Raw genomic sequence first — 27,692 nt, 5'->3', positions numbered from 1 at the left:
TAAAGCAGAAAAAGATGAGAAATGGAAAAGTCATTTTCGGCATCATTCCCTCCGCAGAGAAAGATGGAACATAACTGAAATATTTTCTCAAAACCGTCATGAGAGTTTCCTGCTTTGGTGACAACATATCAAATATAGAACTGCTGATGTCAAGATGCACACCAAGAAAACCGTCTTCAAGGACTGACTTCAGGAAGAGGAAGATGCCCTGGCCTTTCAGCAGTCAGAGATGGGAGACGGGGGGAAAAGGAAAGTCAGATGGGGGAGTTTCTCGAATAGCAGATCATCAGCAGAAGACAAAACCACAGAAGCTTCTTCAGAAGATGTACTTGTTCCCCCACTTTTTTAGGGGATGTACAAGATAAGTAATAAGGCAAATCAGCAGCCCCACGGATCATTCACACCTAGGCGAAAAAAAGTAACGCGGGTAGAAGTTTGAAAACTCAAAATGTTAACCCAGTTTCCTTAACAGTTATTTCGGAGGTGCTGAAGGGTTCTAAAAACCCTTGGAGCTGTAGGAGCGGATCCTACTAAGCCTGCTGGTGTATTACTGCTGATACATTCCTTGGGATCATGAGGACTGGCAAGTGGTATAAAACTTAAAGTTCTCAGATTTACGGTTTCAAGGAATGGTGGGGGTTAGGGGGAGAGTCATGATAAAGTCGGAACAATCTGATGAGGACAATCTCATTAATCTCATTCTACTACTTACTTCTCACCATCACGATGACAAGCACAGACCATCCCTACCACTGCTTCCCTTCCGGTGCTGGGCTTCCAGTTTTCCCCTATTTCTTCACCGATACCCTCGCTCTACAGATCAGGAGCCTAAAGCCCGCTGATGTGCTCTTAGCTGAAATCAGGGTTTATAATGGTGAAGTGGAATGATTTTTTTTTTTTTTTTTGAGCGTTCTAAAATTCAGAGTGATAGTAATCTATTACTTGGAGTATATGTAAACATAATTATCCAGCAAATAGAAATGTTGTATGAAGGTGAAAGTTAATAGCTTAAAATATTCTGTCATAAAAATTTTATTCCTAATTTTAAAAAAATATGAAGATATATTATAAATAAATGATGACTTTCAAATTCTGCAGCTTGCCACAAAGCTAGTAGACAAAAAAAAAACCCAACCCCCCCAAAACGGATTTAATGCTAATTATTCACCCCCTCCCTCCCCAGCATTTCCTAGAAAACACAGGGGAAATGCCCCCGGAGGACCTACTTGCTCACCCCTACCTGAGCAACTTCACGTTCAGCACCTGACTTTGTGGAGTGTGAGTCCTGAGGTTACACGAGGCCCAGGCTGATAAATGAAGGAGGCATCTCATTATTAAGAAGTAAACCCATCATAATGGATTGCGGATTCAGGGCCATTAGTTTTATAAGCCTATTTCAGGTAATGTTTCCATTCTGCTCTCCTTGTCCCTCACTCTCCTCCCTCCCCTCAGCTTCTCCATCACCTCCCCACCAAGCAATGCGGGCTCCCTGAACCCTCTTCTCTCTCGGAAAATCCCAGACCTTCTTGGCAGAGGTATTTTGGACTTCCCGCACCCTGAGAAAAGGTGAGGCAAACGGAGCATACATCACATGAACAGCGGGTCCATGTTCTGGTCACATATCTATCCGTGGGATTACTGCATCGATGTGAGGCATTTACAGAGAAACAATGAGCCCTGGCTTTGTGAAATAATTTGATCTTATAAAGATCCTTAAATATACAGCCCCTGCCATATAGCTCAGCATGACAGTAAGAAATGTAATTTCACGACTGGATCCTTTTCCCTCCCACCTTCCCCTCACCCCAGTACACTGCCCTTGCCTGGGACACTGTGATTGCCCCCCTGCATCTCCATTTCTCATCATCACTGCCCAAAGCTTGCAACACTGGCTGCTACTTTCTATTTTAAGTCATGTTTTCTTATGTAGCTGCCTGACCGAAGCACCAAGGGATGATAAGACGGGTTGAGTTCCAGCTAGATTCTGACTTTCATTTGGACAAGTGATTCATCTTTGCCATCTATAAAATGGGGAAAGCTTGAATCTAACCATCTTCGAATTTGAAAGCACATGAAAACATCAGTGAAAACACAACAGAATACAAATTTCACTTCTCCCACTGATTTATTCAGCATTTCTGGGTAAATTGTTAGGCTCTGAGAACATTTGTATCAAAAATAAACTATTACTCTATGTGTTTGCTTTCATTATCTTTTAGGGAAATCATCAAATACGATCAGTAAGTGATGATTCTTCAATTTCCTTACAGAACAAATGTTTGAATAAATTCAGTAGTCGTTTTTGAGATAACATATCTCCTTGTTACTAAAAAAAAAAAATAAGATCAGATGAAAACCTTAAAATAATACCTAGACAGGTTAAAGATCATATCACACTCTTTAAATCAAGCTTTTGGTTTTGTAAATCAAGTGTTCTGGTTTTGTTCAAAACACCTACTTTTCCCTCATGTATCCTTTATTGGTAGCTAATGAAAAGAGGGTAGGAAAAAAAAATCACATAAAGTTTCCAAACAGAATTAGGCAGTTAAATCAAATCTATGAAAAATTCATAATCATTACAAACTAGAACTAGGTCTTTCTTGTATTTGATAACAGATATGCCCTCTACAAAATGAAGCATGTGTGCGGGGTGGGGGGGGCGGTGATGTTCAATTTATCAAAACAATAATTATCATGATATATAAAAACTAAGTGTCATAAAAATGGAAATAAGCCAGTGTATTAAATGGAGGGGTGGGGGGAAGAAAAACCTTCTGAAGTAAAAGAGAATAGGCTGAGCTTTAAAAACAACACAGTATTTTATAGATTAGCATTCTGTTCTAGCCTGCTTAAATTAACTGAGAATACCCAAAAGTCTAAAATAGCATATTTCAGTGTGATTTTAATTTAAGAAGGAGAAGCCTTGCTTATGTAAATAATTCAAATGAACAGCAGAGTTGTGGATTTTAAAATCATAATTCTTCTCTAATAGGCAGGGGACAGTGAGGATTGCTTTAGAATCCTGTGGAGATGTTCTCAGACCACAGGGGTTAGGGAGAGCCTTTGCCTCGGCTCTCCCTGCACCCTGAGATGTCCCATTCTAGCACATACGTGTCACCCTTCATTCCTTTATGGGTGGCTCCCTGCACACGCGAATTCAGAGCAATGTTTCTGACTTCTTTATGGAGACTGTAATTTAGAAAACACCCCCAGGCGGATCACACAGTTCACCACCGGGGAGATGAGCTGTCTGTTCCGCACACCCACCTGCCTTCCTTACACAACATTTGGAGGGCAGCCTTTCACTTCTTTGTGTTTTGCTGCTTGGGCCTGCAACAGCCACACTCAGTGAATCAGCAGGAACACTCATCAACAATCTGGTTTTCGACTGGTTAAGGCATAGGGAAAGGTTATTTTCTTGCAGCGGTACTCACATGAGAAACCAAGACCAAAGCTTCCAGACTTTCATGCTTCTTTTATCACACAGTCTTAAATAAAAGAAATGTCCAGTCTATCTCAAGAGGTTTGCCAGGAAAGAATCTTCATTTCATTTTGTGTGTATGTGTGTGTGTTTTGTTTTTTCTTAACAGATACCTATAGCAAGCACTTTACAAATGTTAGCCAGTTCAATGCTGGAAACAACCTCATGCTGCTGCAGGGACTTTGTCATGCGGCCACTGAGGCCCAAAGGTACCAAGTCCCTTGCTGGTAAGTGACAGGCACTGCCTGAGTTCAAACCTGGAGGTCAAACTCTGTCATGCTATGTCTTCAATTTTTTTTTCTTTTTTCTTTTTTTTTTTAAGAGAGAGAAAGAGTGGGTAGAAGGAAAGGGAGAGGGAGACGATCTTCAGCAGGCTCCGCATCTAGTGTGGAGTCCAACACAGGGTTCCATCTCATGACCCTGAGATCGTGACCTGAGCTGAAATCAAGGGTCAGACGCCTCACCGACAGAGCCACCCAGGTGCCCTGCTACCTCTTCGATTTTAAAGATGTTACGATTTTTAAATGATCTTACTAATGATTCATTAATCCTGGGGAGCTGATAACCACAATGTGGTCTGCCTTGGAGTTAAAGTGGGCCCTTTCTTATTAAAAGGTTTTTGCCAAATCCATAACAATATTCACAACTTTAGGAGTTAGAGGTCAAATGACGGCTTTCACCAAGTCACCAAGGGATCAAAGGGACCATGCAGCTAAAATGGCGAGTTCGATGTTCATTTATTTATTAGTAATTTAAATAGGTCTGATTATTTTAAATGGACAATCAGTGTACAACAGAAGACCTACATAACCACGCAGCCTTTGGAAATGAAAGTAATGGGTTAAATCTTTGGGGGTAAGAGTGGAAGCTAATTATACCCTAAACCTAAGCTCTCTGGTCACTGCAGCTGGGCACTCAACCTGTCTCTGAGCTTCCTGACAATCAAAACCAAAACCAAGAGATGAGCTCCACTGTTTCCAGTTTGGAAAGCAAACTCAATAAAACCCACAGATTAATACTTTGAACCTCTTAGGAAATAGATTTTCTAGTTGGGGAAACCTATCTTATGTATTCCGTGAGCATTCTGTGTATTCCTTACCTAGGAAAGTACTTTGTACAAAAGAGCCGCTCCACAAACGCACATTAAAATAGAAGACAAAAACGTCCTGCGATGTAAGAATATTTTTGGCTGTGTGACAACAGTTTCAGCTCTGTCATATCATGGGGCCTCCATTAATGTGCGACTAGATTAACAGCCTTGTAATGGGAACCTGGCCTCTACCTTATAGCTCTCAGATCCATTTCCCATAATCCACCTGGAGAAATATTTTAAACACTCAAGTCTGGTCATGTCACATATCCACTTAAAACCCTACAATGGCTCCCACTGCTCTCAGGAGAAAGTTACCACATAAAGCCCTACTTAATTTTTTTTTTTAAATTAGTGCACTGGAGGCCATATAATGAAGATGTCATAATTTATTTAACTACTTTCCTATTAATAATGTCTGGCTTGTTTCCAATTTTTGGCTATTACCACCACCAACACATGCCTCCTTGGACACACGAGTGTTTCTCTAGAAGGGGGATTACTAGGTTGAAGGAAGAATATTTAAACTTATGATTTTCATATGTACAACTAAACTGGCCTGCAAATGGCTTTATCAATTTCTACATTCCCACTTTGTACATGAGGGCTTTCTTTCCTACCCTCAGCACATTGTCTATTATCAATGAAATGAAAACAAAACAAAACAACTATGCTAGCATAAAAGGTGAACAAATATTTTTGCTGTGATTTTCATTTTCCTAGTTGCCAGTGAGACAGAACAAACACCCTTCACATGTATTCTTGAATTCCTTGCCCATTTTTCTGTTGAGACATAATTACTGAATTACAATTACTGCAAATATTTTTTTTCCTGGTTTGCTGTTTATCTTTTAACTTTCAAAAAATTTTATTTTTAATTGAAGTATGGTTGATGTACGATATTATATTAGTCTCAGGTGTACAACACACTGATTTGACAGTTACGTACATTACGACATGCCCACCGTGATTAAGTGTGGTTACCATCTGTCTCGACCACTTATCCTTTATCATGTCATTCATTATACAGAAGCATTTGCTGTTTTGTAGGTAAAATTTATCAAGTCACCCTGGTGGGCCTTTGACTGAAATTATATGGGCTCTATAGAATAATATGGGAAGAGTTGACATTATCATTATTTTAAATTGTCCTATCCAGGAATGTGTTATGTTTCATAACTTAAATGTATTTTGTGTTTTTGAGATAATTTTTTGAAATTTGGATAAAATAGATTCTACATTCTTTGAAACGATATTAGTTTTCATCATGAAGGTCTTGTGCATTTCTTGTTAGGTTTATATGTAGGAAATTATGTATTTGCTTAGTTTCTTTTGTGAATGAGGTCTTTTTCTATTACATCTATCTATCTTATGCATCTCTTCTTCTTAAAATTTGTTCACTTTAAGTATCTCTCAGGCAGGCAAACAAACGTACCATATATTAAAGAATCAGTGAGTGATGGTGGGAGGCAGCCAAGTAAGAAATGCTTTTGATTTTTTTTATTACTAAAGCATTATACTGACAAGGAAAGAAGCAAAACTAGAGTTAAGAGAAACAAATTCATAATTTTTGACTTTAAAAATTCCAGAAAATGACAGTGTCTATTTTTTAGAGAAAACAGTCTCCTGGAAAGTCACCTGAGGGTGTTTCCAGGTCTAACTTCCCGCTTAAGTCACCTGCGTATTTTGTAGACTCTTAAAAAAGACAAGTGGTTCCACAGTTTTCCTTAATTGCCGGGTTAGAATGGAACAGACTGTTCTGTTGTATTACTAGTTATTTGTTCTTAATCTTTTACAGTGCCTAATTGATAAATTAAGCTTTATCACAGGTATATCTATATGGGAAAGAACTTCATACATAAGTTGGTACTATCTGTGTATCAGGCATCCAGTGGGGATTCTGGAAGGGATCCCCTGTGGATACGAGGGGGGATCTTCTAGAATTGTTTTTCTGGTTTAAGATGTATAATGAACCCAATGTATCATTACTCAGCTTCACCAATTAACTCATGGCACCTCTTGTTTCACATAATGCCAACATGTTACCTCCCCAGATTTCTTTTTACATTGGATGCCCTTCATCTACCTCCCTCAAAACATCACTTTGCTTTCTGTACCTATGAGCCCGTGTGAGTATTTTTTAAGATTCCCCATGTAAGAGAGAACTGATGGGATCTGTCTTTCTCTGACTTAGTTTGCTTTGCATAATCTTTTCAAGGTCCATCCACGTTGTTGCAAATGTCGAAATTTCATTCTTTTTTGATGGCTGCATAAAATTCCATTGTATGTGTATGTGTGTATGTACGTATGTACACATGTACACACATACACACACACACATCCCACTTCACCTGTTCGTCCACTGATGGACAGTTAGGTTGTTTCCATATCTTGGCTATTACAAATACCGTTGCCATGAACGCGGGGATGAGACCGCTTCTTGAGTTAGTGTTCTCCTCTTCACATAAATACCTCGACGTGGAACTGCTGGATTAATTCTATTTTTAACTTTTGAGGCACCTCCATTCTGTTCTCCAGAGTGGCTGCACCAGTGTGCATCCCCCCAAAACCGCACAAGGGCTCCTTTTTCTCTCCATCCTTGCCTGACACTTGCTAGTTCTTCTTCTTCTTCTTTTTTTTTTTTTTTAAGATTTATTTATTTATTTGACAGAAAGAGATCACAAGTAGGCAGAGAGGCAGGCAGAGAGAGAGAGGAGGAAGCAGGCTCCCCGCCGAGCAGAGAGCCCGATGCGGGGCTCGATCCCAGGACCCTGAGATCATGACCTGAGCCAAAGGCAGAGGCTTTAACCCACTGTGCCACCCAGGCGCCCCAGTTCTTCTCTTTTTGATAATAACCATTCTAACGGGTCTGAGATGATATCTCAATATGGTTTTGATTTGCATTTCCTTGATGATTAATAATGTCAAATATCTTTTCACGTATCTCTTGGCCATTTGTATGTCTTCTTTGGAAAAACAGATCTTCTTCCCATTTTTAAGTTGAATTCTTTGTCTTTTTATGGTTAAGTTCCAGAAGTTCATTATGTATTTTGGGTATCAGCCCATTATCACCTATACGATCTGTAAATATTTTCTTCCATTCAATAGGCTGTTTTTTCATTTTGTTGGTTTCCTTTGCTGTGCAGAAGTTTTTTAAGTTTGATATAGTCACACTTGTTTATTTTTGCTTTAACTGCTTTTGTTTTTGGTGTCAGATTTAAAAAACCATCCCCACGATCTGTGTCAAGCAGCTTACCACCTATATTTTCTTCTAGGAGTTTTATGGTTTCAGGTCTCATGTTCAAGTGTTCAGTCCCCTTTAAATTAATTTTTGTATATGGTATAAGATTGTGGTCCAGTCTCATCCTCTTGCATGTGGGTGTTCAGTTTTCCCAACCTTATTTTTTGTAAACATTCTTTTTAAAGATTTTTATATATTTCTTTGAGAGAGAGAGAGAGTGCACATGTGCACGAGTGGAGGAGGGTGGGCACAGGGAGAGAGGGAAGCAGACTCCCCGCTGAGGAGGGAGCCGGATGCGGGGCTCATACCAGGACCCTGGGATCATGACCTGAGCCGAAGGCAGAGGCTTAATCAACCGAGCCACCCAGGTGCCCCTTCCCAACACTGTTTACTGAATGGGCTGTTCTCTTCTCATTGCATAGTCTTGCTCCTTTCTGGTCAGTTAACTGACCATATATGTGTAAGGTTTATTTCCAGGTTCTCTAGTCTGTCCCATGGACTTATATGTCCTTTTAAACTGTCCTTTTCTGTTAATTTTGGTTTTGATGGGATCTTGTAGCTGGCTTATACTCAACTGTCTTATTAGTTTTTCAACTAATCCCATTGTATTTCCTGTAATTGTATACTTATGTTTTCTACTAGAATAAGATTTTCATGATAACAGAAATTATTTCTACCCTTTCACATTACCATGTTCCTACTACTTAGCACAGCTCTTGGCACATAGTAGACAATACATATTTGCCGAATTGAATTTAACATGTAAATTCAGATTTTTCATATATATATATGTATCAATTCATGTTCATTTCTCCCTACAATGGTCAAACTTCTTGAAGAAATTAACTTAGGATTCGAACTTACCAAAAACTTAATAATTAACCTATGAAAATAATACATATGAAAATTAAATACACTTTTCTAAATAATCACTGAGTAAAGGAGGAAAGAAAAACTCTAAATAAGTAAACTTGAAAAGGAAAAAGATCTGGGGCACCTGGGTGTCTCAGTGGGTTAAGCCTTGGCCTTCGGCTCAGCTCATGATCTCAGGGTCCTGGGATCGAGTGCCGCATCGGGCTCTCTGCTCCGCGGGGAGCCTGCTTCCTCCTCTCTCTCTGCCTGCCTCTCTGCCTACTTGTGATCTCTCTGTCAAATAAATAAATAAAATCTTAAAAAAAAAATGAAAGAGATCAAAACAGTACATACTAGACACGGAAAAACAAGATTTGGAAGAATAAAACAAGTAACAAATATTCCACTTTAGAAATTGGAAAAACAAGAACATCCCAAGAACAGCCATACCCCAAGAAGTGCAGGAGGAAGGAAAGAAATTAAAAACAGAAATAGAAAATGCAAAAATATGGACAATTAACCACGCAAGCATATTTGTGTATATATAAATGTGTGTGTACATGAGGGGTGGAGGGGGCTCTCACAAAAACAAAACACAACACAGCACAACAACAAATCAATCCTGAAGTACACAAAACTTCAGCAAAACCAATCATGGGGAAAAGACCATAAAAGACAAACTGGGGGAATGAAGACGGCATGATAATAATCAAGAGAATATTATATACAATGGTATGCTAAAAATGTGAACAAGAAAATCGATGGAATGTGTAGTTATTGTAGGAATGTATTATAGAAATGGACTAAAAAAGAACAAGAAAAAAAGAAAGCCAATATTCATACAAGCAATTGAAAAGGTTGTAAAACGATTTCTTCTTCAAAGACTCCAGGCAAGAACGTTTCTGAGCTGGGAACTCTTAAACTTTTAAGAAACTGATAGCCTAATGCTATATGAAACAAATCCAGAGCATAGAAAAATTAGGCTGATTACCCTATTAAGTTTAAGGAAGCCAGCATCACTATGACTAGAAACAACTGAAAAGAGAAACATGAAGAGAGAATAATAAAGACAAAGATTAAGACCTTAAGATAGTAAAAAACATGGTTAAAAGGACAGGTCCTGGATTTTGAATCCCAGCTTTGCCATTTACTACCTTTGTCCCTTTGAGTGATCACTCTCCTCTGTGAAGCCCCAGATCAGAAGGGTTAAATGAAATAATCCATCTAGAGCACTTAGTATCCTGTGGGCAGCAATATTTTATAGTTATTATAAAATAAGGTCCCCTTAAAATATGTAAACATTTGCATCCTATCAGTGTGTTCATTTTCTGAAAGGAAGGTTCATGGTTTTGATGGGATTCCTAAATGACTCATCTCCCCCACTCTCCCGCTCAATTTAAGACCCACTTACATGAATCGTTCTTCTGAGTATAGATGCAGAACAAAAATCTGGATACAATATAAGCAAAATAAATACAACAGCACATTAAAAGAACCACTCCTCAATAACCCCCCACCCCCAGAATTAATCTTTGAAACTGAAGCTACTCTGGGGTGAGAGTGTACACAGGGCAGCTTCTCTAGAAAGCAATTTGGTAGCATCTATCAAAAACCCTTTAACCTGATGATATCTGTACTCTTCAACCTAGTAATTGTGCTTCCAGGAATGCATCTAAATAAAATGGCCATTGAGACCAAAAGATGTGTCTATAGATATGTACTATGGGATAATTTACAGTAACAAAACATTAGCAATGATCTGTCCAACAATAGAGGAATAGTTAATAAACAGATGCATCCATTCAATGGTGTAGTCTGTAGCCACTGAAAAAAGGGTTTTGAGAACTTCAATAACACACAACAATGCTCAAAATATGATTTTAAAAAATGAGTTAAGTGGCCTGCATCATAAAATAAATGAACACAGTCCAAAGGAAGGAAATACACCAAAAAAGGTCTTAATGGTTTAACTGGGTGGTGGGATTACAGGTCATTAATATTTTTTTCTTTCTTTTTAAAACATTTTCCAGATATTCTATAATAAGCATTTTATTATTTTGAAGTTTATTTATTACCTAAGTAATCTCTATACCCAACATGGGGCTTGGACTAATGACCCTGAGATCAAGAGTCACAAGGTTCACTGACCAAGCCAGCCAGGTGCCCCTATAATAAGCATTTTTAAAAAAACAATCATACAAGAGCATTTTGGGGGTGTCTGGGTGGCTCAGTTGGTTAAGCACCTGACTCTTGACTTTGGCTCAGGTCATGATCTCAGAGTCATTAGATCGAGTTCTGTATCAGGCTGTATGCTGGGTGTGGGACCTGCTTGAGATTCTCTCTCTCTCTCTTTCTCTCTCTCTCTCTCTGCCCCTTCCCTCAAAAAAGGAAGAAAAAAAAAAAAGGCTACTTAAGGGGGGTGCCTGGCTGGCTCAGTTGGTGGAGCAATCAATTTTAATCTTGGGGTTACAGGTTTGAGCCCCACATTGGGTGTAGAGATGACTCAAAAAAATAAAATCTTTTTTAAAAAAAGCTAACCTGGGGTGCCTGGGTGGCTCAGTGGGTAAAGCCTCAGCCTTCGGCTCAGGTCATGACCCCGGGGTCCTGGGATCGAGCCCCGCATCGGGCTCTCTGCTCAGTGGGGAGCCTGCTTCCCCCTCTCTCTCTGCCTGCCTCTCTGCCTCCTTGTGATCTCTGTCTGTCAAATAAATAGATAAATAAAAATCTTTAAAAAAGCTATCTTTATGGAGAGGGTGGCTGGGTTATGGACACTGGGGAGGGTATGGGCTATGATGAGTGCTGTGAATTGTGTAAGCCTGATGATTCAGAGACCTGTACCCCTGGGGCAAATAATACATTATATGTTAATAAAAATAATTAATAAAAAAGCTATCTTAAAATACTCTATTATTAAAGCTGTATAATCAGATGGATCATCAGAATTACTGCTCCTCATGTTGTGACTTTTGCTTATAATACTATTTCAGCTTTCCATTTATTGTTAAGAGAATTTAAGAATTCTGAGAATTACTGAGAGAGCTGTAAGCAGAGTATTACTTGATGTGTCTTCTAAACAGCTGAAGAGTGTGGGCTCAAAGCCACGTAATCAGTTTTGGTAATTCAGGGCACTGTCTTTCTCAGCTTCTATGCATGGTATGAGGTTTTCCCTCTCTTACATAGGAAAGGACCAACAAGGATGCCTGGGTGGCTCAGTGGGTTAAGCGTCTGACTCTCAATTTCAGCTCAGGTCATGATCTCAGGGTCGTGCGATCGAGCCCCACATTGGGCTCCGTGCTCAGCAGGGAGTGTGCTGGAGATCATTTGAGAGAGCGAGTACGGGAACCCCTGCTCACACGAGATCTCTCTCTCAAATAAGTGAACCTTAAAAAAAACCATTTATCAGTGAAAGATGTTCAGGGCCTCAGTAACATTTTAGAAACAGGGTCACAATTTTTCGCTCCGTGCCTTATAAAGAAAGGAGACCTGCACACGAAGTCCTTCAGCAGGTAATACACATGGAACAAGGTGACAAGTAAGACTATTTTGCCATCGTCTCTCCTAACTCTGGCATTTGCCCGGTCCATCTTTTCGAACCTACAGCATGGTCCCGGTGACCCCGGGGCAGCATGCTCGCAGGCGTGCTCCCAGACAAAGCCGCAGAGAGCAGCTGCTAGACTCGCTGCTGGGCTCCGCAGATCATTAGCTGTCTCTGCCATTACTGTGCTTCTCTCACTGGTCGGTATGAATTCATCTACATTCATCAGACATTTGATGGCTTTTCTATCATTTTTTTCTCCCTCCTGTCAGAAACCTGACAAATCCACCGAGGGTTACGCTAGTCGGTAAATATCACTTTTTAAATTATACAGGTTTTCAGTGGGGACCCAGGTGCGCAGCATCTGTAATATCTGCTCGTGCCTGTTACTGTCATGGGGTGGCCTTTGTAAAATATTCTAATTGTATATATATTTTTAATGTCCAAGTTGTGGACCATCTTATTTTGTTTCTTCTGGCTTTCCTTTCGTCTGATACAAATGATCCTGCGTAGGTTCCTGCTTTCCCTAAATAAGTAATTTCTTCATTGCCTCTCACATGCATTTCTCACAAGTCTTCACTGACCTGGAACTCTGTCTCCCAGCCCAAGAGGTCTGTCTACATTAGATCGGCTGCCTTGGCACTTACATATTTATGCTTTGGTGAAGGAGGATATTTATAAGGAGGAAGAAAAGAGAAAGAGAGAGGGATAAGCGGCGAGATGGCTTTAAGAAGCAAAATGGAGATACAGAAAAATATTAAAGCACTGTTGGTTTGGGGGTAAATGTATCAACTAAAAGAAACTGCTAAAACCCTGTTAATTACACAGACTATGCATACATTAGAAATTTTTTTTACGATATTATTTATTTATTTATTTGAGAGTGAGATAGCAAGAGAGAGAGAGAGAGAGAGAGCATGAATGGGGGAGAGGGAGAAGCAGGCTCCTTGCCGATCAGGGAGCCCGACGTGGGGCTCGATCCCAGGACCCTGGGATCATGACCTGAGCCGAAGGCAGACGTTTGACTGAGCCACCCAGGCGCCCTAGAAATTGTTTTTATAGTTCCTCAAAACTATGTTACTTGTACAGCATCTGCTCAAATGAGTTGTCTTTCCAGGCTGGTTGACATTTTAGGACCCTGATAATGATCCCATCTTGCTCTAGTCTCCAGTGCCCTTCCTAAGAACACTGATGAACTAGCTCGAGCACCGGGATGTAGCCCGTGTGGAACCTGCTTCTCACCAGGAGTAGAAGGCCGAGTTCACTGGCGTCACGAGCCATCACCTTCCCAGAGAAGGCGCTGATTGACCTGATCTTGGTTTCTGCTTTTGTATTCACGTCACAAGTCACTGTGCTCCCTTGTGGTCAACCGCACTCTTGGGCTACGTACGGGGCGTCCCACCAAATGCAGCCTGGAGTCTCACCCACCACTCCTTGGGCTTCCTGTCAAACAATCATGTTCTGCCAAGTCTGCAAAGCGGCCGGTCATCTAGCTGCCTTCTTGGGGATGCACGACTAGAGTCTGTTTGTCAGCACACAGCGGGTTTCAAGGGCTTCTGCAGAATGAGATGAAAGCAGGCCTCAGAAGCTCAGACAGATATTCTCACACTGGCCTGCAGATCCTTGTGTCTCTGTGAATGAGGCTTCTGAAGCCCCATATTAAATGAATTTTGTTAAATTGAATGGAATCTGTGACAATCTTAATTTTCTTCACTGGCAGCGTAGAATATGTTAGACAAGACGCCGTCCGCGGGCCATCCCTTTATAACATACCTTGAATTTTGGTCACTTGGTCAGTTTACAAGCTTTGCAGTGGTCACCAAAGACTGGACAATCCTTTGTGCCCAAGGAAGGTCACAGAATAGAACACAGAGGCTCTTGCACTTTCCATAAATTTGATGTGAACAGAGTGTATATTCTTGAGCACAATGAGGTCTAAAATTATTCGACACTTTCGTTGACACAGGCTAAATGACAAAGTTGGGAGTTAAGAAGCCATTGTGAGATAAGATCCTCCTTCCATTTTAAATTAGTTGCTGTCTTTGTTTCTATGAATTAAATATTTTTTGATATTTACTAAGTAGTCTTTTCATGGCTCGTGTGACTAGGTGATGGTTACTTTTGGTAGTGTTTTCATGAGAAATAATTAAGTCAATCAACTGTCAGCTTCGATGGTACACTTGGCAGGAACATTTTGGAAAGGCAACTCGAAAATTAAAATGTAACAGCATTGCAACTCCAATTCCTTCTCACCTGGCTCAAAAATTCCACTAAAACTGGGGCGCCTGGGGGGCTTAGTCAGTGAAGCGTCTACCTTTGGTTCAGGTCATGATCCCGGGGTCCTGGGATGGCCTCGTGCCGGGCTCCCCGCTCAGTTACGATTACTCTATTAAAAGCTAAGCCTTAGTCTGTCTAAGTGTTTTCATAGTTCAGATTCGAGTTGAGGACGATAGTGCATACTAACATTTGGTTTGGTTGGGGGCTGCTGCAGAGAAGGACCTGGACCATTGGGAAGGTCTTAACGCAATGAGCCTCTCCCCAGCACCCCTGCAGGTCTAAGCCACTTCTTGCCTGGCTCGGTCCACCAACCACTTTCTGTCATCCACAGTCTCTCCCTCTCTGTCCCTTTTCTAGCCTTAAAACTGGCAAGAGGATATTCTTTACAAAATCCAAATCTAAGCCTCTGAAACTTGTGAGTGCGTCCCGTCACCTCAGCATCAAGTTCAAATCCCGCCCACGTGCACACTTTTCACTTCACTTCCCTCTTGGGTGTAAAACCTCTTTTTTGGAACAATGTTGAAAAGCTACACGAAGTTCTCTGAACATGACATGCTTTCTTATATATTTGTACCCTGACATTTACTCCTCTCTTCCTAATTCAATGATCAGGTCAACTCATGCTAGTAATAAAAGCTAATTCTGGGGCAGGCACTGTTCTGAGTATGTAAATGTGTCACTAAATCTGGATGAGACTTACAAAGACTCTATGAAGTAAGTCCTGCTTTTATCCTCCATTCAACAAGGAGGAAACTACCAGCACAGGCAGGTGAAGTTACTTTCTGAAGGTCACGTGGGTCATAAATGGAAGAGCCAGGATATGAATCAAGGCAATCTGCTTCCAGAATTCCCTAAGCACTGACCTACTCATTTTTTGTTGGTTTGTTTGCTTGTTTTTAAACAGGCTCCACGCCCAGTGTGGAGTCCAGTGTAGGGCTTGAACTCACGACCCTGAGATCAAGAACTGAGCTGAGATCAAGAGTGGGATGCTCAACCGACTGAGTCACCCAGGCACCCCAGTATTGAACTCTCTTTTAAAAAGTTCAGCTCAGGCTTCACTTCCTCTGTGAAACTGAAGTCATCCCTATCCTCAGGGAGGTAAGACCCCCTGTTCTCCATTATCACACTGACAGCATGCCACCCAACGTTCTGTAATTTTCTTTTATAAAGATTTTATTATTTTTTTTAAAGATTCATTTATTTATTTGAGAGAAAGTGAGCGGGAGGTGGGATGAAGGGCAGAGGGAAAGGGAGAGAATCTTGGGCAGGCTGTGCTGAGCGTGGAGCCTGATGCGGGGCTCGATCCCAGAACCCTGAGATCACGACCTGAACCAAAATCAAGAGTTGGACACTTAACTGACTAAGCCACCCAGGCGCCTCTGTAATTTTCTATAATGCATAATAGTGACCCCCCACTAACCTCCCTGTCTAGGACAGTGATCGGTTTTCTCCTCCACACCTGCCACATTGCCTGGGCATAGTCAATGCTGAAGAAATACCTTTTGACTGAATAACATGAAAAAGCTTATTAAAATGAGAACAAGACTGGCTCAGTCAGAAGAGCATGTGACTCTTGATCTCGGGGTGGTTTGAGTCCCACGTGGAGTTTAGAGATTACTTAAATAAACAAAAATCTTTAAAACATAAAATAAAACAAAATGAGAACAATATGTCAACACAAAACTTAACTAATCTAGGTTCTTCTGATGGTTCTCAAACCAGAGTCTTTAACTTCAATATTTCTTCCCCATGAAGCAAAATAAAGAAAATGGGCTTATAAATAAATAGTTTTTTAAAACCCCAAAATGTAAATAAAAGAAGCTATTAACTTGTTCGTTATATTGTTTCAGAACGATTCTGAGTAAATAAAAAATAATTTCAACTCTTCTCTGGCTCTTTATAGTCTGACCTTAAAACCTGATAATAATTTTTTAATAACATTGAATTACTGTAATTTAATAAAACAAAAAAAATAAAAATTAAATTTTTACTGTAGCACAGGAAAATCTCGGCATCACATTTTAGGTGAGTTGGGGAATAAAGGAGCTGATGTGAAGAGTGGAGTCACCGCTCAGCAACTCTCAGGAAAGCCTAGGAACTTAAATAAAGACAAGATGGTTTTTCCTCTCAGGAGGCAGAAAATGTGAGGAAGGGGATATTGGAAGGTTGTCTTTGCTGCAGTCAAAGCTGTGGTCAGTCACTTTGCAATAAGGTTTTAGTCAGGGAGAGGGTCATTCTTCCACAGAGACATGGGGGAAAAAGGAAAGAAAGTGTTTTTGCCTCCATACCGATTAACCACGTCATAGCTGTCTGTTCTGTTCCTTTCTGTTCAGAAAGTCGTTAGAGGGTGTGCTAGCTGAGGTCACAAAGACCAAAAAGCCAGATCCCTTACCTCGAGGAACCTTCTAGCTTACTGATGGCGACAGACATAGAAAGAGATGCGATGCATTGCGTGTGTTCATGCTCTGGATAAAAGCAGCAAGCACAGGGACGGACTACAGGGGCTGGCATGCTGATGTGAAGCAGGGAGTAGGTCTCAAGAATGGGTAAAAGGTACAGAGGCGTGTCAGGCTGGGAAGGCTGGTTCAAGCAGGAAACGGCCATACAAGAGGAGAGGGCATCCTTATCTGAGACGGTGAGAATCCTCGGACGCTGTATTCATGTGGGTAAGCTTCTCAGTTCACCCTGTATCATTACTGATGGGTTTCTACCTGGCTTTCCTTTGAGGGATCAATGCCACCCAGACAATGTCCTTTCGGGACAGGAAATGGTGGGCGTGGATGACGGCAAGAAGACAGGGGCCAGTGCAGGCCTTCGAGTATTTTGTTCAAGGATGTGGACCTGATTCGGTACAGCACGGTGGGTGCTGTCGGTGTGAGGCATGGCAGTGATGTAGTGATATCTGTGTTCTGGCTAGATCTATGCTTCTTACTCTTTTGGATTCTAAATGCTAGTAAAATTGTATGTGCTGGGGGGAGGTGAAAGGTGTTTTTATTTAAAGTGTGTTTATAAGGTTAAATACTTTATATTTTACAAGCAGGGACATAACTTTTTTGAAACTTTAGTATCTATGACCACATGAAATATTAGTACTTCATAATAAAAAGGGATTTGAAAGAAGTGTCTTTTAAATAGTGAATTTAAACTGACTGTATTGTATGATTCTTTATTTCCCTTATGTCAGATTGATGAAAACATCATTCTGGACCAGGATTTCCTAGTCCAAAAGTGAGGAGCCCTGGGTCAGATCTTTCTGGGCCTGTAATTTAGACAGGGGTAGAGAGGTAAGGCTGCGGGCAGTGTGGGGAGGGGGGCAGCTAATCATTACAAAAGACAGCAGCATTTTCAGATTACAACGCTTAAGACTGATAGGCTTTGGGAGTCACCTGCATTTACCTTTTTTCTGAGTTTCCTCGAGCAAACGTCTGGGACCTAGGAGCCTCCACAGAACGAGAATGTTGGCTGGTGGGTTAGAGGGTTAGAGAGCTGTTGACAGGAAGGGAGGCGACAGGGGTGGCAAGGAAGCCAGAGCCAAGGGAGAGGGTGGTGCCTTGGAGTCAAGACGCTCCAGTACTTCCCTCCCCATGTGGCGGCCTGTTCTCTCCCTGCCCCAAGCCAGTGCCCGTTCTGAGTTACTGGGAAGGCCAGGAGGCCCGGGTCCAGTTTCACGCGGCCAACGCGCTGCAGACAGGTGCGCAGTGGGGCAGGGGACGGAACCGAACCCCAGGCAGGCCGGAGCCCAGACATGACCACCACCTCTTCCGCCTGCTCCGGAGAAGGGCCTCCTGGAGGCCGGGTCTGTGTCCTGTGCAAGCTGGGAGGTGGGCGAGGGGCCCTGATGGGTGACAACAGATGCGCTCGGGGTGCCCTGACTACAAGGGGGAGGCCAAGGCAGTCTCACTGCAGAGAACAAGAGGCAGGGACGTGGCGCACGGTGTGAAGCCTGACAGACTCAGGTGGTTTCGGTGCTCGTTTTCAATATTAGGGCAAAATCCCTACTGAAGAGGATTTCCTCTAACTCTAACCACGGGGCCGAAGCTGCTTTCAGGGAAAACGGGGGATCGAGTCTTACGGTTCAGAGCCCCAGCTGCTCTTTTTCAATCGAAGGTCCAGTTTGGGGAAACGCTGGTTTTCATGACCCACTCCCCCTCCCCCCAAAGATGAACCCTTAGGGGAATTAGGAGTCAAGGTGAAGAAAAGATGGCAGGTGTGTCCTAGCTGCTGTCCTGACAACCAGGCAATGGTTCTGGTGCGCTGCAGACTCTCGAACAGTAGATTAACGTTCCCCAATTATCAGGGATTACTTTTAAGGCAAACTTTGAAGAAGTTCTGTGGGATCAGTAAAGTTCAACACCTCGTAGTATCCACGGACAGAATTTCAGTACCAAACAAATTAATATTCAGGGGAAAAAAAAAAAAACCCTCAAGAATCAAAGACACCGTACTTACTAATACATTTCAGACAGAATTTTTCAAAAAACAAAGATTAAAACTGAAAAGACACTGTTTGACCAGAAGACAGCAACTCACCAGTAGAAACCACTGCAAAATTCACCCTGCGGGGTCCTGCCTGGAACTGCCCGAATGTGCTTTTTGAGTCAGTAAAATCAAACTGAAAACCTTTCTAAGATTTAAATGGATCTGGCAAATTAGTCACTCACAGTTTTGGCATTTGAAACCAATCTTTCCCTTCCTATCAAGGCATTTCTCAACCTCAAGCCTCTTCTTCCTGTAATTAACACTGTTTCAAGAAAATATCTGCGCAAACGGACCCGCAGAAGCTGCGTCTTGTATTACTTTGTAAAAGCCTCACGCGAAGCACACAGACATTTGAATTCAAGGGCTGAATTAATGAAAATGGCACTTTGTACTTTCCATTTGAACACGTCTTTCCCTAGCACCATAGCTTAACTTCTTTCTAAATGTACCTTTTAGTAGAAAATGACAATTATGAGCCCTTTGAGATTTAAAATCTGAAACTCAAATGATCAAGCCTTAATAAAAGCCTAATAAATTCCTTTATGTGTTATATTATGGCTGCTTAATTACTCCAAGCCCATAAAGAAAGCAATGTAGAAGCAGAGTGTGTATGTTAGCTTTACAGACGAGTGATTTTGGGGACTCTTTCCTCTAAATTTAATTTCTATGTATACATTTAAAAACATATATTCAGAAACATTGTGAATCTACAACACAGATCGCGCCTATAAATACACGAAGTGGGTAAGTTCTCTTGGAAGGCAGACAGTGATTAAAACCACCACAGAGTTCTTTATCTTAGAACAGAATATTCCCAGTTCACTGGACATCTCCTTATTATTGCCAACACTTTATCTGTTACATTGATAGGAAAGAGAGATACAATTTGCTTGTTGGAACCACCATCTCAATACTGTTTTTCTACAGAACATAAATAATCTTTTAATGAAGCAGGAAGTCGCTGTTACTTAGAAAATGGGCTTTGCTTATCTACTGCTGTTTAGGAAAATAATGCAAGCAAGATTATTTTTATTCTGATAATGTCAATCTTAAACAGTATCTTTGGAGGGGAGAAAATACGGCCTTGTCAAGTGCCTGAGGAAGACGGGCCCATGTAATATAAGGTTTTTGCAAGGTCTTTAACTCGGGGGAGCAGGGAAATTACTCCCTGCTGACAGGCAATACTGGGCTGGGGTCACGGGGTCATCTTCCCTGGGCACCTTGACCTTCCCTTCACCGCACTCCCCCCCCCCCCCAACCCCAACAACAAAGGGGGCTTCCCGTATCAAAATTGACTCTTATTTTCCCTCATTTTGCGTCTTCTAAATTTCCAGTAGCTATTTTCTGGGCTGAATTAGTCTTCAAGTAAAAACATATATGTGTTCAAAAATGGTACTGAATAAAAAACCGTTCTTCCCTTTCAAAAGTAAAAGACAGAATGAAGACAAAAACTTAGGAGGCTCACACACCATCTGAAAGTCAAAAGGTTCCTAGTGATCTTTCGCTGAAACTTTCAAACCTGGGAATATTTAGTTTCAAGTGGATCTGCCAACATATGGGTAGGCCACGAAGACGTTACAGACCGACCAGAGAAGCAAAGTCTTTCTCAGAAAACTGTCCCAACTGGACAAAAGCAAACAGTAATCGCAAACCACAAAGAACAAATCCTACACATGTAGTGTCACAGTGTAGTGTTTTTGTTTTGTTTTGTTTTAATGTCGTCTCTTGCTCTGCAAACACACTGGTAGGAAATAATCAGGTCTCACCGTGAGGATCTTTTTTTTTTTTTTTTTTTTTTTTTTTTTCGTGAGGATCTTTTTTAAGAGCAGCTGGGAAGTCACTAGTCTCCCTCTCTTGTATAGATACAAACATAGCCTCACACCCAATCTGCACTCAGTGGAACTAGAGGCAAATTTCTGCATCTCCTCCTTGGGCCTGACACAGGGCTCTACACTGCAGACACAAAACCAAGGAGGCAGGATCTCAACAGAGTGGGAACTAAGTGCATTAGGGGTCACGGTCCGGAGAGGCTGTCTGTGAGAGATGTGTAGACCACGGCGAGTGAGGACACGCTTTCATAAAAGAGAATATATTATGGATGTGATTATCTTCATTTAATTTTTCTACAAGTCTTCACTGAGCCCGTGCCCTGTGTTAGGCACTGGGCTGGGCTCTGGTTTTAGCGGGGCGAGTCAAACCACATTGGGTTCCCGTCTGTATGGAGCTTATAGTCTAGCAAGGGAGGGGACTGTGACCAAAGCATCACACAAATGTAAATGCTAACGGATGGGTGTTGAGAGCAGCGTCACCTGTTGCTATGAGAGTGTAGGGACGGTGATCTGATCCACTCGGAGAAGTCTGGGAGAGGTTCTCTGAGGAGGCTCTGGGGCTGCGACCTGGCAGGGTGACCCGGAGCGAACGTGGTGAAAGATGAGCCGAGCATGTGGAGCAGGCAAACAGCAAGGAAAGGCCCCATGGTGCGAAGGAATGGCACTGCTGGAGTGTCTGCAGCAGACGGAGCGGGGGGAGCCAGTGGAGAGACTCAGACTCACACACACAAAGGGGTTTTGCCTTTTTCCTAAAAGGAATGGAAAGCCGCTGAGGAGTTTTCAGCAGAAAAGTGATACAATCAGATTCGTTGGCACAGAAGAACATTCTAGTCTCCCTTCAGTGATGAGGCTTGAGAAAGAAACTAGAGTGAACTCAGAGCGAGCTGGAGTCCAGGCAAGAGAAGGGGGTTCCCCAGGCCAGAGATGGTTTTAAGTAGAAACATGCAAATGTGTCCTGGTCTGTAATCAGTGTCGTGTTTTTCCACTGGCAGATGTTTCTTTATCTGGACAAGAGACTTTGAGCTGTATCTTAGAAATGAGAGCATCTTTTGGCACAATGAACCTTTATCCTGGAAGGATAAATCGTATGCAATCATACGTATGACTGTAATTACAGAAAGCTAAAAATACATAAGTAGGTACACGTATGTTTCTAATGGAAAAAAAATAAAGGCTAGAGGTTGAAGATTGAAGCAGGAAATTCATGTGCATGTTTAGTTACTCTGGACTGAGTTTTAAAGGATGCAATATTTCTATTTACCTAAATTGAATCGCTCAGATTATAGATCACGTTATTTGTAGTTAGCGATGAAATTCACACTACGTTCCCAGACTTAAACTGTGAGTACTTCTATGAATACCATCATACATGATCTGCCTGTGATTACGCAAGTCTCAACTGAAGAAACATGGAAACAGATAAGGAACTAACACATATCCCTAAAACAGACTGCCTGTTTATGCTCTGGGAAGGGAAACGGTGGGGCAGAAACCCGTCCCAAGCTTTAGTAAAAAAGTTAACTGGTGCCTGCAGATATCTGGCCCATAGTCTTCATCGGGATCATGTGAGACCCCCTCCCCCTGCACCCCTACCCCAGGAAAGCAGGGACAGCATATCAGGTCCTTGCAGATGCTGAAAGCTGAAAGAAACAGAAAGGAAAACCTTTGACATTCTGTCAGTGGGCTGACAGGACAAAATGGACTGTAATAAACACCAGTTCGAGCAGGATAATTTGATGTATTGGGTCCTTAAGCTTCTCCAGATGCTGAACTCAGCTAGGGACGTGAGATAAGAGAAGGGCATTTCCCTCCTGAATAAAGTCAGGTTGGGTGAAATCAGAGAAAAGAAACCTCCTTGTAGTATCCAGAAACTGGTTCACCCACGCACATATCCTCAGACACCTGCATCGACCCACATACAGAAGGGGTACGATATTCACAGACGCTACACACACGTGTAAAACACCATACTGACATCCACGTCTACAGGAGAACCCGCCCACAGGCCTTCGGAACGACGGTCAGACCAGAAAGAAAATCAAAGACTCCCGAGGGCTCTTCCCTCAGAAATCGCACTATACTGACAGTAGGCTCCCTGAATATCATATGGTTCTACAACTATTACAAATAAAATGCTTCTGAATAACATTTCTTTTCCAAATAAACAAGCACATGCAGACACAGATTTTGACTGTGAAGATTTAATTCACAACAGAAGGATGTTGCTTCTGGAGTGAGAAGTGAAATCACAGTCCCTCTGGGCACAGCCAGGTGTCTGCCAGTTTCCCATAACAAGGCTGAGTGATGTGCTTGCATTTTCAAAGACTGTTTTGTCTCAGTAAGGCCAGTTTAGGTGACTGGTGGTTGTCATAATGAAACAGCAGTACCACCAAACGACTGATTTTGGTTAGGATGACTCAGAACCAACCAAGCAGCTTGCTTTCTACTGGAGAAGCCTTTGACTTAGTTTTTCTTTACATTATTTAAGTAAAAAAAAAAAAAAAAAATTATAGAAACAAAAACAAAACATCAACAGAAGCATATGGTTTTGTAATTATAAGACACACCGTGCTTGTGTAATCGAGAATGACAAGAAAAGACCATCTTAAGAACGTTGATTGGCTCTCTGTTGTCTTGTGGTGAAAGGTATTGAATTAGCGACTTTGTATACACTTATTTTGTTTAAAATCCTGGAAGGGGACTGCCATTAGTCTCATTTTTAACACTTCCGTTTCAGAGCATCGAAGAAAATTTGTCCAGTGTCTTAGAGCTTTCAAGTGCCAGGGCAGGGATCAAACGCCCATCTGCTGAATTCTGCCGACCTCAAGAGCTCATCTCTTTCCACTCCACACACCATCTTTCCAAAATACCATTGCAGAAACAAAGAACAGGGTGCAGAAAAAGAAATCAATAAACACGTACTAAGAGCCAAATTAATGCATGGCTAAAATGTGCTTCAATCGTAGGTGAAAACCCAACCCAGGCAGAGAGGAGACCCTTTCCCTTGTCAAAGTTTACCAGACATTCAGGGTTCTTTTCCCACCGACTGCAAATGGCTTGGCGCAATGGCCGGCATACTGCCCCTGCCCCTCAGGGTCACGTGATCGCTCTGGTCCTTTCCAGCTCTTTGATTTCTGTCATTCTCAGCCCACGAATGCTTTAGTGGCTGCTTCTCTTGCTGACCTAGCTGTGTCTTCCTGCCTGCACATTCCTTCCTCACAGGCTTGTCCCACCACTCTACAAACGGCACTGGAAACTTCCCTCTCTTTCTCACTTCTTTGTTCTCACTTCAATGTTTTAGAAATTAAAAAATATATATATATATAGAAGGGCACATACACAGAAATAAAATCACCTGGGATTATGCCCTGGATAACTACCGTTAACATTATGGTATATATTTTATAATCCTGTTTTTTCCTAAGTAGATGCATAATAATTACTATTTTTATACAATTGCTATCATGTAGATATGTTATCTCATAACCCTTTCTCAATGTTTGACGTATCAAGGAATACTTCCCCCATCATTCAATATTCTTTTTCAACATGATTTTCAGTGACTGTGTGGCTTTATATTACATGAACGCAGCATGTTTAACTCATCACCTAGTACTGGATCTTAGGTTATTTATAATATTTTATTATTATAAACAGTTCTGCAGTGAACATCCTCACAGATTCATATTTACTGAGACTCATGATGGTTTCTTTAGAACACATTCCTTGGCCCACCTGGAAGGCTCTGATACTGTCAGGTTGCCCTCCTTACACATTTTATGTATTAAGTGCTAACGCCCTGGAAACTGGTATCTTGAACGTAAAGAATAATGGCCACCTGCAAAGTGACTTATAAGTGAATCAACTAATCCACTCCCCAAATGTGCATTAGCCTTCGAAATGTTCTAAGTCTTGAGGATGCAGCAAGTAGATACCGTCCTTGGTCTTAGACAGCTTTCATTATATCAAGACAGAAAATGAAGGAAGGAATAACAATAAACTACGAAAAGTAGAAACGTGGGAGGTCATGAAAATGGAGAAGGGCTGGATTGGGAAGGTGAGTGGCGGAGGAACTGGAAGTCTTGGGATGGATGGGGTGTCCTGGGAGGGGTCAGGCTTCTCAGCAGCTCTTCAAACCAAGTTCCTCACCCTTCCTGCCGTCACGACTATCCCCCTTACCTCCCCATGCTTTCTATTTTTATTTCTAGTGTGAGTGGAGTCAAACAAAATATGTTATTTCCCAAATCCCCTCACAACTATAAAAGAAATCACTACTAAATAGAACAGCTTTGTAACTCCCTCTGTATGCCCCACCCCCACATACACACTGATTAAAACAGAATAATTCTGGAGCAAAAATAGACAAAACAAGGCAATTACTTGGGGGAAGGTGCTTTTCTACAAGATTAGGTAGATCAGAATTATTGTTTTTTTTCAGAACTAAGTTTCTAAATATAACACCAATATGGCAAACAATGTTCATGAACATAAGTGGCTACCAAAATTAGTCAGCGGCAAAGAGCCAGAAGGTTTTAAAAGGAAGCAGGCAGAGCATGCAGTAATTATAGTCTCAAAATAACTTCATGACCTCTGCATTTTACTATTTTGCACAGCATAGCATTTAGCAACCAACGAAGCTAACAACTTCTACGGAGCACAATACTTTTCCACTTCTTATAGATGAGAGCCAGACAATGAAGACTTATTTAAAGATGATATCCCATGAGTCCTGGGTACACCACTTCTCTAGAAACAGCACTCCTTTTTCTCCCAAAGAGCAAATGTATCAGGACTGGAAAATATATCAAGACTCTGATAACATTCTGGTCTTTTTAAATAAATACACGATAGTATTGGTACAAAGATAATAAATCACACACCATTTGATTTGTTTGAGGTATAAGACACTTTCCATTTAAAGGAGAAATGTAGGGGTTAGAGAGAGGAGATATTGAATCATATGTGATTCCTTACAACGGTTTTACATGTGGTAGCTTCTCTGTAATTAACTTGAGGCACACACACAAAAAGCAAACCCAAGCCTCCCATCATGCGCATGTCTGCACAAGTGTGGCTAATAACACAGGGCATTGATCTGGTGTTTACCATGGAAAGCGTTTCTCTTATTTCTTCACATGTATTAGTTTCATCATTAAGAAAACCCAGTGGAAAAATGTATTTTTATGACTTCTCTTTTACGGATGAGAAAACCGAGACACAGAAAAATTAAGTATCTTTTCCAAGAGTATTTAGCTAGTAAAAGGTGGGGCTGGGCATTAAAGCCAGACATGAATACGCACAAAACTCAGATGGCAGCTGGGGTCCCACTGCCCCTTTAGATCTAGGCTCTAACCTCCCACACTTGGTCTTTTGCAAAAAAGTTCAGTGTCCTTCTCCAAATGACTTCAAACATCAAGGGGGAAGGGACTTGCATTCCCAAGGTCATATGTAGCTCCCAATTTCTGGCCTTCTGACCGAGGTCTGCAGGTTAGTGCACACAGACGAAAAAAAGGCCAGCCACCTCAAATTGAATATTAGTTCCTCCCCCAACTACTTGTCCCTCCTTTATCACTTTCTCTCATTTACACTGAGAGAAAGAGTCCCTGCATTTACCTCCTGCAGAGCAGTTAGTTCTAACCTCCTACCTCAATGCCTCAGGTTCTCACTTTATCCGTTCAACTACTTATCAAGACGGTCTAGACACCCTCTAGACTGGTCCGCAGAAAACACTGCTCTTGACGGTTATGCAGCTGCCATAATGGAACAGAGCTGGTGCATGTTCACGGACTTGTCAGAAGAGACGCAGAGGCAATCCAAGTTCAAATGACAACCAGGTTAATTCATGAAAGTCTTAAATAAATCCATACGGGAGCAATTATTTTTCTTTGTATTTGAGACTCCATGGTTAGAAATGACAATGCTTGATGCTAAAAAGCAAGCACATACCTCCACCCTGCCAATGAGGTTATTGATGTACGGAACAAACGTTAAAAAGTCATGTCAAAACACTATTAGGAAAAATGGGTTAGGAATAGAATTGGGGGCACATACAAATTACTAAATCATATGTATTTAACTCCTATGAAAATGAATTCTCAAAACATCACCTACTTCTGAACCTACTTCTGAATTATTCACATGCCTTTATATACTAGAAGCAGATTCCAAAGAAGGGGGGCACAGAGCAAAAAAATAAATTTCAGAGAATGAAATGATGTTTCACAAACCGCTGGTACCATAAGACTCAACAAAAATATTCCTCGAGCATGGCTGCAAGGCCTCCTGGATTGAGACGTGTTCAATACCCCAGCCCCAACCCGCCCCGTCCCCCACCGGTAGCTGCCATGATACACCCTGTCTTTAGGGTGCTGTGTCGGGCAATGACCACGAAAGAGAAAAAGTAATTCCATTTTTGAGAAACAGTCTTTGCCTTCAAGACGGTTTCGCAGCAATTGAGGAAAAACTGCATTAAGCATTACAGATAGATGCATAAAACCTACTTCATAATTTTGAGCAGGAAATGAGTACAAGTTCTAAAGGAGAGGCATGGCTGGTACGGGCTCTAGGAATAGTGCGGCCTATGTGCTCCTTGAGAGCAGGGACTGCCGTGAGGAGTCACCGTGTCCCTTGGATTTACTTGGGGAGTGTTTGCGGGATGAAGGTCTGTGGAGGTGGTTACTTGTTGAGGACGCGGTCGTGAGCTGTTGAAGAGGACGGGCTCTGTCTTACTCAACTGTACGCCCTTCTGACTTGGCCCAATGCCTGGTACCTACTGGGTGCTGCGTTCCTATTTAGCAATTTAATGGGAATTAGAGAAGGCGTCAGGTTAAACTGGAGGCTATGCCCGTGCTCATTTGGAAGCCGAAAGGAAGGAGTCCCAAAAAAGGGAGACAAGGGCTTTGTCAGGG

General features: G+C 41.7%; 1 protein-coding gene across 2 annotated transcripts in view; it reads right to left on the bottom strand.

The window, feature by feature from the left end:
- The window catches only part of CDKAL1 (CDKAL1 threonylcarbamoyladenosine tRNA methylthiotransferase), a 634,424-nt gene that overhangs the window by 43,557 nt on the left and 563,175 nt on the right, over window positions 1-27,692 (bottom strand). The gene's annotated exons all lie outside the window — the stretch shown is intronic.

This window comes from Martes martes, assembly GCF_963455335.1.
Source record: "Martes martes genome assembly, chromosome: 6".
Taxonomy (NCBI): domain Eukaryota; kingdom Metazoa; phylum Chordata; class Mammalia; order Carnivora; family Mustelidae; genus Martes; species Martes martes.
This window is presented reverse-complemented; position numbering and strand designations above follow the sequence as displayed.